We start from the raw sequence: 12305 nt of genomic DNA on the forward strand, positions 1-12305 counted from the left end.
TGATTTCAAACCCTGCTGACCTGATAGGGAGACCCTGTTAAGTATGAACAAAGAATTAGGGATGTATAAAAAAGGAATACCATCCAGCATTCAAGGTTCACTTCTTTGGGTTCAGACGGACGTGCAGGGAGTGCATCAGGATATTCCTGAGGGTGAAATCCCCCACCCCATCAGTAGTGCTAAGAACTTTAGTGTAAATTGTCTTAGGTACTCTGAATTATTTCTCTCTTTTATTTTTTAAGAAAATATTTGCATTATAATCAGTTTGTCATTTTATTAATATTTCTGTAACTAAGACTTGAAAATATTTTTGGATTAAACACATTCAATCTAGCATATTCTCTGTGATTCTTAATGAACTTGCGTGCCTGGATAGGCCCATGCTACATATTTGTGTGTAATTTGAATGTGATTTATTATTAATCTGTTGGGAGATTGCAGAACTCCGGAGAACCGCCTGCGTGGTAGCAGAAGGACCGTGTATTTTAGTAAATGACCGTGGTGCGCCAACGTCACAACCAGCTGATCCAGATTGTTGTATCTGCGAGTCAGCCCGGGTTCGTGACAATGTTAATTTGGGGACATACAATAGAAAGAATTCCCAATTTTCAACAAATCATCTATTTCAGGTGCAGACTTCAAACTGTGGGCCTGATTCAGACCTGCTCACAAGTGCATAGCGCTCGCAAGTGGGTCGATGGCCGGGCAGTGCGCACTGCGCGTGCACGAGCCCCGGAGCAAGTGAGAAATTCACTCGCTCCGGGGCTCGCTACAAACGGAGCGGCTGTCGATGTTGATCGACAGCTCGCCCCGTTTTGTAGGCGGGCCAGGGGGGTGGCTTGCCAAATGGAGGCGTTCCCGAAGGAACGCCTGCCGTTTTGGAGCGGCCCTACTGACATCACTCGTGATGTTAGTAGTGAGCTTCCTGCTCTATTAGAGCAGGAAGCTCACTGGGGCTTGCGGCAGACGAGACCCTACCACAAGGGTCTCGTCGCAAGCCCGATGGTCGCGACCATCACCTGGCCGCTCGCAAAAGCTGTGGGTGGTCACCCACAGCTTAGCGAGCGGCCAGAAGTCCGGTCAACAACAAAAAAAACGCCCTTCAGACCAGCGAGCGGCTCTGAATCAGGGCCTGTGTCTTTTATTCAATTTTTATATTATTATTCTTTATACTATGTGTTTTTTTGAGATGTGTCTATATTGTCAGAATTATTTATACATGATATGACAGACTATAGAATATAAATGATTTATTTATCCAAAAACCGTCCATCATTTAATTAACCATTTTCTAGCGCTGGTTATACACCTTTCTTGAGCCGAGCTTATACCTGCGTTACTAGAGATGGCTACTCAGTGAGTGACTCAACACAATGACTCAAATCAATACAGATAAAAATGTTTCTGAAAAATGCGCAACCAACTGCAGCCTGTGCTAACCAGACAGAATCCTTACTTTAACCCTTATACAAATAACACAATAATAAAGTTAAACTTTGGCGCTGTCAGATGTTCAACCAATAAAAAAGTCTCTTACTCTATGTAAGGAAAGTCTGTCCAAGTCCCATTATTTAATTCCCTTAGGTATTTCATAATTTTATGTATGAAGTTGGCAAATTGTATTTTATAAATTTTATTATTAATTTTATTATTGATTTTTAACACTAGCAATTGTTTTATTATTAACTATTGTATTTATTGAGATTATTTGTCTTTTTTATCCCTCATGTCTGAATTTGATGCACTCCAATGGGCTTTGCCCTATACTCAATAATATTCCCTGATTTGATAGTACCTACTAGTTTATCCTTTTAAACCCACATACCTTAGTCTTGCAACCATTTCTTATTGACTCTTTATGCCCTGTACTCTATTTTAGTCTTGAGACTTCCTTGGCCCTGTACACAGACTGCTTCTGTTCCCTTGATCCCCTGTGCAAGGTCTGGGGTTTCCAATGTACACGCCTTATTTCTTTAGTTACTGTCAATTTCACATTATATTTACTGTTTGTGTATTTTTGCAGAATGTGGGAATGTTAGGACCACCCATTTTATTGCCTTTTTGACATTTCATATTTCTCCATTCCTCTGTACTGTATGTTACTATTTAGTTCTCTCTCCGGTTTCTTTTTGTCTCAGGGTGTCGAATGGGGTTTGTTACCCTCCCCCTTCACTTATGACACCACTGTCGGGACATCCTTCTGTCCCGTTATACCCACCCCCTGGGGCGTCCACCCCTATGGCTGACCCATATGCCACTATAGTGTGTGCTCTTCACTCCTTTGCCTGCACCATTGGCCATGGCCAATACTGACATTTGAACTCTACTCCAAAGTGTATCCATTCTCCTTCTACTCTTGTGATGCTAAACATAAAGAAAAGGAGAATTGCAATCTTACTGGCCAGCCACCTGAGACATGACCTGATTGACTCTAATAATGGATAGAGAAGGCTGCTACCTGTTACTAATTGGTACACTAAATATTCACCTCTGTACCCTTGTGTATGCCCCTAACCAAGCCAAACAGTCTTTCTTGCTATATATTTAATCATAGGAGCAACCCGACCACCGGGTTGCAAAAACCTATATCCTGGTTTCTCACCAATCGGTATCTAGAATCCTGATTGACAGTCTGCTGAGCCAATAAGCTGCACCTGTCAGTGCTCTGATTGGTTAAACTACCTCTATCATAGAAATACAGGGAACTGAGATGGGAACTGGAATGTTAAGTATTCAGCTATGAAGACTGACAATCTTACCTACTAGTGAGCGCTGCCTGTCAGCATTCTAATTGGCTTATTGTGTAGGCAACTAGGCATTATGGATCTGTGAAGACACCAAAAGGATTTATACTGGCGACCCTATATTGTGACTCTAATGGTAATATTTATGCCATCACATACATATACTTATTAGTCACCTATAATAGGGAGGATCATGACATATATAACAGTTATATTGCTATCAATCAATGGAGCATAAAAATAAATAAAAAATATAATTAATCAGAAAATCATTAGTTAATGATATATATATATATATATATAAGGAACATAATTAGTGGTAATCATTGTGCATTGGGGAGGTGACCCACTTCCCCAAGAATCCCCGGCCTGACTAGCGAGGGATGCTGAATGCTTTGGTCAGGGATACCAATACATCCTTGCAAGAAAGAGGCCGGTGCTGGTTGTGTTAAATACAGGGGAACCCCTATGTAATTTTCCCCCCATATTTTTATAACCAGGACTGGCTCAGGAGCCCAGTGCTGGTTGTTGAAAATATGGGGGATACCTATGTAATTTCCCCACCATATTTTCACAACCAGGATTGGCTCCATATAGCCCAGTGCTGGTTGTCATTTGGGTGAGGAACCCCATGCCATTTTTATTTATTTTAAATTTGTATTCTTTTTTTTTTACACTCACACAAGCCTGCACGGATATGTGCAATCTTGTGTGTCTGATCCAATCAGCAGCTACTACCATGGTAACAGGCCGCTGGTTGGCGGAGAATGGCTGTCTCTCAGCCAGCACTCCCTGATTGGCTGAGAGACAGCCATCCAGTGGCTTGTTACCATTTGTGTGGCTGCTGATTGGATCCAACATCAAACAATCCGGACCCAAAACATAAGAGATCAGATGCTGGGAAGATAACGTTTTGCCTCGTTTTCGGAAACCGAGCGCGCTCATCTCTAATTGTAATATAAAGGAATAGTAGCCGCAGTAAAATAACAAACTATGGTTGAAAATATTTTATTTCACAGTTTAATTTATAGACATAAAAAAACTCACACAAATGTGCTATGAATTAGCCAAATACCACACATTCTGCAAAATAATCTCAATGATATTATGACATTAATGTAACTTTTTACAACCAGGACTTTTTCATCTTGTTTATTTTACCTATATTACCCTGCTTAATGTCTGGACTCTTCTTTGAGGTAGTATCATTGTAATCTTCACTTGTGAAGGATATGGTATTTGCTGGTGTCGTAGGCAGAAAGCTTATTTTCTGTGGAGAAAGACTTGACGACGTCTTTAGGACAAACCTTTCTTGTATAGTGTCTTTCAAATGAATAAGTAAATTATTCTGCTCGGGGTAAAGCACCATGGGCCTCTTCTTCTTCCTGCTCTTGAATTCACAACAAGTGTTACAGGCAACTGCTAAAATCCGAAATACATAGAACCACCCAAGGTAATGCAACTCAACAATGTTCAGAATAAAACACCCAAGACCAACTCCAAACATAAAGTTAAGAAAGACTGTCTTCTCGGTAGCTCTGGAGACAAAACAATCAGTTTTAGTGGGACAGGGGTAGCTGTGACATTGGAAAAGATGAGGAACTTCGAAACCATAAAGATAGTATTGACCGACTAAGAATGCCATCTCCATAATTGACCTGAGAACCACATGAACAATATAAATAATGTGCATCTTGTCAAACACTGGGATGGGACCTCGGTTAGGATCATTAGTAAGTTTTGGTTTAAACCTATCTCCTTTCCTGGATATGTCTTTGACTTCTACCTGTTCATCTGCATCAGGGATTTTACTGCTCTTAGGTAAATGTTCACCAATTGATAAGCTTTGAAGAAGTTCCAAGACGTAGGCTCTTTCTAGCTCAGTCTTCTCATCTTTAGCAATTTTATGCAGGACGTAGATTATGTAAAAAATGGAAGGTGTTGAGACCAAGACTATCTGGAAGATCCAGAATCTAAAATGTGAGACAGGGGCAAAGCTGTCATAACATACATTGTTGCAACCTGGTTGAAGGGTATTGCAAGTGAACTTAGACTGTTCATCTCCATACATAGCATCTCCCACCAATGTTACCAGGAGAATTCGAAAAATGAGGAGCATCGTCAGCCATATTTTTCCAATAACAGTTGAATGATTCTGGACCTCTGTTAAAAGACGTCCCAAAATCGACCAGTCACCCATTTTTTCTACATTGTAAGGAGAAAAAAAATATTAATAAAGATTTTTACAAAACTGTTCTTTACAGGAAAAAGTTAAGGTCAGGGAAGGAATTACAGATTAAAAGAAGGGGTTCTTATAGTAATTATACCTCTGCTAAAACTATGTATTTTGCTTAAGGGATATGAATAGCTTTGTAGAAAATGTTTGTTATCTATTTTAAGGTAAAAGACCCAAAGGCTATTTTTCTATCTAATTAAACTACATACATGCCTACACTGACTCACACAGTGCAACAGAGAACTGCTGACATCAATGTGTTGTGGTGGGGGTGGGTGACATACTCTTTGTACAAAAACCCTCTTGCTTGCTATTAAAGGGATATGCTTTATAGAGCACTTGTACCTGAAGCAGCAAGCAAGAAGATTTTTGTTTAGTTCAGGTAACCTTAGATAAAAGTGTATCTAACCAATAATTGTAGGCCATCATGTGGCTATTTTACATATAAAAAAAAGCTAATAATTGGCCACATAGGTTGGTGGACATATATTATTAACTAGAAATTCACAACAGAGATTTTCCAGTCGTTTAGGGACTTTTTTTTTACAGTTGGCTGCAAGTCTGTTTATTTGTGTATGCCCACCAGAAATGCGTACGCATGCAACTGTATATCATTTTGACATGCGTTTGGCTCGATATATGCAGAAATGTGTATTTTCTTGTGCATCTTTTCCCAAAGTATATTCTAAGCTCATATGTGTGAATCTCTATATCAGCCCTTCAGTTTGTAGTGAAAAGTAACTAGTAAATCTCAATTACTGCTAAGTTTTAATGGGATTTTTAAAATTTGACATTGCAACATTGGCTGATATCACTAATATGGCGATTGCGCTCAGCAAGGCACTGTACTTTCCCAAACCCTGTTGGAAGTACTAGAATCTATGTTTATTTAATCCAAAGATAAATTAATTTTATATATCTGTCAATGCAGTATCAGCTAAAAGCACATCAAACATGTAAATTTCTGTGCTATAATGTAATTAAGTAAAACATACATTACTCTAGCAGTAAACAACAGAATAGTTAGCATTGTGACCTCTGTAAGCACTAAGTGTACTGTACCTTAATGGCTTTAATGCATACTTGCCTACCCTCCCGATTTGGCCAGGAGCCTCCCGAAAATCGGGTGCCGCACCCGGCCCCCCGGGAAGGCAGGCAACGCTCCCGGCGGCCGCCGCACCCGGAGCCCCCCGCAATTACCTGTGTAACCCCCGCAGCGCTGAATCGCATAATTTTGGCCTGTATTATTGGCATTCTGTAGCGAAGGAGGGCCAAAATGACGCAATTGAGTGGCTCCGCCCACAAATGACCATCATCTATCTGGCCACGTCCCCTTGAGCCGGCCACGCCCCCTGCCCTGCCGATCTGGCTGCTCCCTCCCGGAAGTGGCAGCCAGAAAGTCGGCAACCATGCTTTAATGAATGGTGAGATGAGAAGGGGATGTCAGCATACTAGATGTTTCATTCCTATAAGTAAAGCGCCACCCATGCACATGGGAGTACTCACATAACGCAGGACTAATAAGGAGACACAAAAAAGGCATATGGCCTTTTCTTTTACCCAGTGTTATGTATTAATGTTGTGTACTGACAGTGCTTTTCTCATAGTAATCCAGGATCCTGAGTGGCATCTCCCATCCGTATAAGAGAAGAAAATGAAAACCACGCACAGATGCCTCTGTGTGTGTAGCCATTGACAGAGAAACAGCAACTTTCTTTATTAAATCCTCTATGATACTAAACAAACCTCATAACCATTAATTTTATTGTCTCAAAAAATGTTGGGGTGACAATAAGGATGAGGTTCAATTTAAGGCAAGGTCCCCTTAGGTCCCTTGTGTGATATGCCGCTGCGCACACTTCTGGGTATAGATGTACTACCAGTAATATCCTACTTGCACAAGACTCTTGTGGGACTTCACACTTAATTGAATCTTGCCCGGAGTGGATCCTAATATAAGCCTGTTAGCAGTAACATTACTACTTAAGCTTACTTAGAAATTTTAATAATAAAAAGACGACCCCCGTTCTTGTATGATTTCAAACCTTACAACTTTTGTATCTGGTTTAGAAAGTAAACATAGGGCCTGATTCAGAGCCGGTCGCTATTTGCGCTCGCTCGTCCAGAAAATAGGGGTGGCTATTCAAATGAACTGTTTGCGGTCTGTTCACGCCTCTAGGTCTGAACGAGCGAACAAAACTTGCGGTCGTTTTTTGGGAAACTACGCCCCCTGGCCGCTCGCATCCGACGTCATGTCCGCTATTTATTAGATTAATCGAGTACATCGACCAGGGTCTGAGCTGCTCGCTATTCTTGTGGTTGGTTTTTGCTACCACAATTTTGCGAGCAGTTCTGGCTATAAAATAACCCAGTGACGTGGTCAATGACGCTGCTGTTTTAATTATGCACACCCATAAAACGCCCATTTTGACCTTTAAGCACGCCTGCGTTCTGATCTCCACTCCCCGTTTTCAAGCACCTTCCCCTGTTACCACCCACATACGCCTCATTCTGTCACTCAAATTGTCAGGCATTCGCTATTTTGCGAGCACATGAATTTCAACCGCACTGACTGGTTCGCGCATGCGTATAACGATCCGTACGCATGCGCAGTTGGGCAAACATCGCTTGGAGCGAACGAACGGCCGCTTACGAGTGGCTCTGATTCAGGCCCATAGTTAGCTACTGGCAGTGACCATCTACTAATCTTCTTTATGCAAATCTGTTGGAAACGAAATGAAAGCCCTCATTTAAAAAATCTAATCAAATCTAAATATAAAAAGTGGGTAGTTAGAATAATATTGACCACAGAGGACTATTGCCCAGGGTCAGAGATCAATTTATCCTTATTATCCATCTATCCAATTCTAGTTGGAATATCACCACGCACACTGTATTATCAACATGTCTGTTAATGACTTGATTGATTGCAATCAGATTTTATCAGGCATGATGGCAATTTTGGCTATGCATATGCTGAGATATCATGCTACTTGTCTGATATCTCACACAGCTTAAAGCTGGGTGCAAATCGACTGATCTGCAGATATATCTGCAGATGATGGTTGTTTAAGCCCACTGAACAACCATCATTGCCATCTGGCCAGGGTCCCACTGACCGGGCGTCGCACCCCCCTCCCTGCGGCCTGTGCAGCAAGTGTATGGGCGGTCGCCTGACCACCCGTACACACAGCATGATGTGCAGATATATCTGCCATCGGCTGTGCTGCACAGCCAATGCGATATGTCTGTGGACGATGTCGTCACTGGTCGATGCACACGCGATATATAAGCCATTCACTTTAACAGCCGATATTTCGGCCAGTGTGTTCCAGCATTAGATACAAAGGGCCTAAGGGGGTCATTCAGACCCACTCGCGAGCGGCAGTACGCTCGCAAGTGGGTCGATGTTCCCCACTGCGCATGCGCACGACGGAGGGAGCTCCGTCGTGCGCATGCGCGAGACCCGGGGAGCAATGGGCTTTCCATCGCTCCGGGTCTCGCTCCAAAGGGGGCGTGTTGTCGATGTTGATTGACAGCACGCCCCCTTTGGTGGGCGTGCTGGGGGCGTGCCTGCCAGACGGAGGCGTTCCCATGGGAATGCCTACCGTCTGAAGCCGGCCCCACCGACATCACTAGTGATGTCAGTGGGAGTGATTTTGGCTCTGATAGAGCCAAAATCACTCCAGGGCTTGTGGCAGGGAGACCCTACCGCAGGGTCTCCGTCGCAAGTCCGATGGTCGCGATGGTCTTGACCATCGCGACCATCTTTTTGGCCGCTCGCATATGCTGTGGGTGGTCACCCACAGCTATATGAGCGGCCAGGAGGCCGCTCCATTTTCATGGAGGAGGTCCCTGATTCAGAGCGAGCGCTCTGGTCAGAGCGTTTCGGCTCTGAATCAGGCCCTAATTCAGAGATGTATGCTAATGCAATCACAATTGCATTTTCTTACAGATTGCAATTGCTAAAATATGCTAATGCCTTCTCATATCCATCTGATGATGTACAACAGTGTAAACATCGGTAACATTGATGCAGATTGGGCAGCCATGCAGCTTATGCGGCAAGTCTGACCAGCTACAAACACTGCAGCTCTCAAGACACACAGTGAGCTCTCATGCTGCGAAGGAGATCGCAACGGCTACTTGATGAAACGACATTTAAATGGACAGACACACCTGCATTTGTCTAGCCACCCCACCGCTACCTTCCCCAAACGCGGGAGCAAAACAATCGCTGCGCGTGAGCAGTTCTGCTAACATGCATGCGCAATGGCAAACAATCGCTCAATCTGCATATATATTCGGCATTGCATACATCTCTGAATCAGGCCCACAATATTTAACTCCAGCACATAAACTAAATAAAAATAAAAAATGTTCTGGTCATGAGGGTACAACTCCTGTAGTGAATGGGGTAAAAGCTGATGTTTAAAAATAAGAATAAAATACACTAGTTTGAGCACAATGCTCAGATATTGTTTGGCTGTGAGTAATCCTAGTCAATAATCGATGAAACACCTGCACCCAGTAAACAAACGAAATATCTCATAGCTGTTTGACAGCCAGAGGTTACTATACAGAAGTGATACAGTGTTAGTATTGCCAGTATTTATTCCCGTACCTCCTTTTTCTTACATTATACTTATTAAATTGCCCTGTGAGCACTACATGGACTGTATCTCTGTTTATGTTTCTTACCTGTTCTGATCCTATATGCAGTAGGTGGAAATAATAGAGTTGGGAGCCCAGAAATAAAATACTAACTGACCTTATTATGTGTGACCTGTTGAATAGGAGGCAGCAGGGTCTGACAGGTGACAGTCACATCGTGTAGATCCAGGTTAGATCAGTCTGGGTATGTTGGAATATCCCCCCGGGCCACTGTTTGGAGAATAGGCTGACAACACATATCCAAATTGTTTAGCACACATGCTCATTGTACACCATAGGAGGACAAAAAGGTTTAATTTACAGTGAGTGACAAAGACACAAGTGTGACGTGGGGTCATTCCCTCTTTTGCTGGCATTCAGCAACTCAGCACAACAGAACGTGCTGGAAAAAGGGCAAAGAGAAGAAGGGAACGGGTTATTTGCCTCAGACATGTAGATCCAGAGAGTAGGTATTACCCTGTCTGCTGCATGGGATCAGTGCAGGTCAGGCACACACATCTCAGCAAGTCAGTAGATCTGTCACTTGTAGAATAACTTTATTGTATTTTTTTTATTTCTGTTAAATGCTATAATATATTTATTTATTAGCAGTTATTTATACTCCACACATACACATACTCCACAGCGTCTTGCAGAGCATATTTGGTCATACAATAGAGTTTACAATCTAGGAGTCTGACCCAGATTTGGGAATAGAGTAAAGGCCCCCATACATCTGCCGTCAGGTCTCACGATCCTGCGATGGGATTGGAAACACTGATCCACCGATTAGAAAGGCAGACCGGCAGCCATCGATGTTCCGCGATCCATTAGAGGATCGGTGAAATTATACATGTTAAATTTCACGTATTTGCAAATCACAATCATATTTTGATCGTGATCAGCAGATCTGTGAAATCCAACATGTTGGATTTCACCTATCCTCCGACCAAGCATTGCAGGAGGATTGTGTCAATCTGTCGCAGATGTATGAGGGCATTAAGAAAACCATGTTACACTGCAGGTGGGGCAGATTTAAAATGCGCAGAGAGAATTAGATTTGGGAGGGAACAGTCCAAACTAAAATCTAAATCTAAACACACCCAAAGGTTAATTTTTGTCAGATGCCAACCACTAGTATGATTTTGGATTGCGGGAGGAAACTGGAGCACCCGGAGGAATCCTACACAAGCATGGAGAGAACATACAAAATCCACGCAGATTGGGGCCATAGTGGGAATTGAACCCAAGACCTAAGTGCTGTGAGGCAGTAATGCTAAACACTATGCCAACTGTGTTTCCCAAAACAGTTATTAAAGCAGAGAATTAGGTGAATTAAGTACAACACAAATCAAGTCATATAGGAAACACAAAACAGAATCAGCTTATATACTGTGCCAAGGTTTCCACCAAAGCAGAATGTTTTAGGGAATTGTGCCATTTCCAAAGGAGTGGAAGTTTGCACATGCCAAGGTGACTTACAGTGAGTTAATTGTTAAGTACAGATTCGATGCTGAGGCAAACGAGAAGGGGAATGGGCACTATTTATCAGTGCCCAGGCTTGTCTGGAGGGCCCGGTGGAGGAAGAGGAGCAGAAATGCTCATTAATATTTTAACAAACTAAACCAATATTGGGTTGTATCAAGCTGAAAGGTGCAGAAATGTATACAACCTGGATGTTCGCTATGGAAATGCAAATAAAGTGTGAAAGGTTGTGCAAAGAAGTCACTGTAGAATCAGATGCAAATTCAAGTCCAGATGATATAGAATGAGCTTTGGGGACCAAAGGCTTAAGTGTACAAGCAACATGTGTACTCTATAATACATGGGAAAGAGTCAGCAAAAGACATGTGGACAGCACTGCAAGCAGAGAATCAAGATGGAGGTCTCATGAGTAAACATTTAAAGACGTGTATTGTATAACACCACATTTAATGAATGCAGCAGTATGAGTGATTACATAGACAGGATGATGTCTGTTTCTCACTAACTAACGTCTGTTGGAGTGCAAGTGGATGATGACGAGATTGCTACAGCAATGCTGCAGAACTTTACACCTGAGTTTGACTTCTTAGTTGTAGGTATTATAGTTTCAGGAACATATGCCTTGTGATGTAAGACTACGGCATTCCATACAAAACGTGAACAATTCAGAAAATTGTAATTCAAGTGTTATAATTGTCACAAGATATGTCACAAAAAAATTGAGCACAAGCAAAAGAATGTAAATGCTATACAAAGCAAGGAACGCACTGGCAGAGCTGAATCAGCCATGAGTGTTAAAGATAGCCACAGCAAATATTCCTGGTATATTGATTATGTGCAACAAGGCATCTCTGCTGCAATGAGGAATGGTACACCAAGTTAACAAAATATGACCTTATCACTATCAATGAAATTGGCATGCAAGTACTTACAGCAACTAAAGTTGGGACAAGTAAAGCTCGCTTGAAATTTGGGACAAGAACAATAGTCACAGAGATCCAAGAAGTGATTAATGTACCAGAAATAGGAACATATCTTAAAGCCATAATTGTTCTAGAACAGGTCACAGAGTTCACTTAACTAAATGAAAGTGCATTGTGAGAAACAGAAGAGGGACAGTAATAGCTACAGGCACAAGGTGTCAGCAATTGTACATCCTTGATACACATCACTGTTATGTGATGATG

At 42.2% G+C, this 12305-nt stretch overlaps 1 pseudogene across 1 annotated transcript; it reads right to left on the minus strand.

Moving 5' to 3' along the window:
- Positions 1-3870: 3870 nt before the first annotated feature.
- LOC148518031 (gap junction delta-2 protein pseudogene) lies at positions 3871-9828 on the minus strand (annotated as a pseudogene). Its single transcript, XR_015879231.1, has 2 exons — positions 9752-9828; positions 3871-4949 (listed from the first exon to the last, which is right to left on the minus strand). The product of XR_015879231.1 is annotated as a gap junction delta-2 protein pseudogene (transcript).
- Positions 9829-12305: the final 2477 nt, after the last annotated feature.

This window comes from Taudactylus pleione, unplaced genomic scaffold (assembly GCF_031769625.1).
Source record: "Taudactylus pleione unplaced genomic scaffold, aTauple2 ptg000203l, whole genome shotgun sequence".
In the NCBI taxonomy this organism is placed as follows: Eukaryota; Metazoa; Chordata; class Amphibia; order Anura; family Myobatrachidae; genus Taudactylus; species Taudactylus pleione.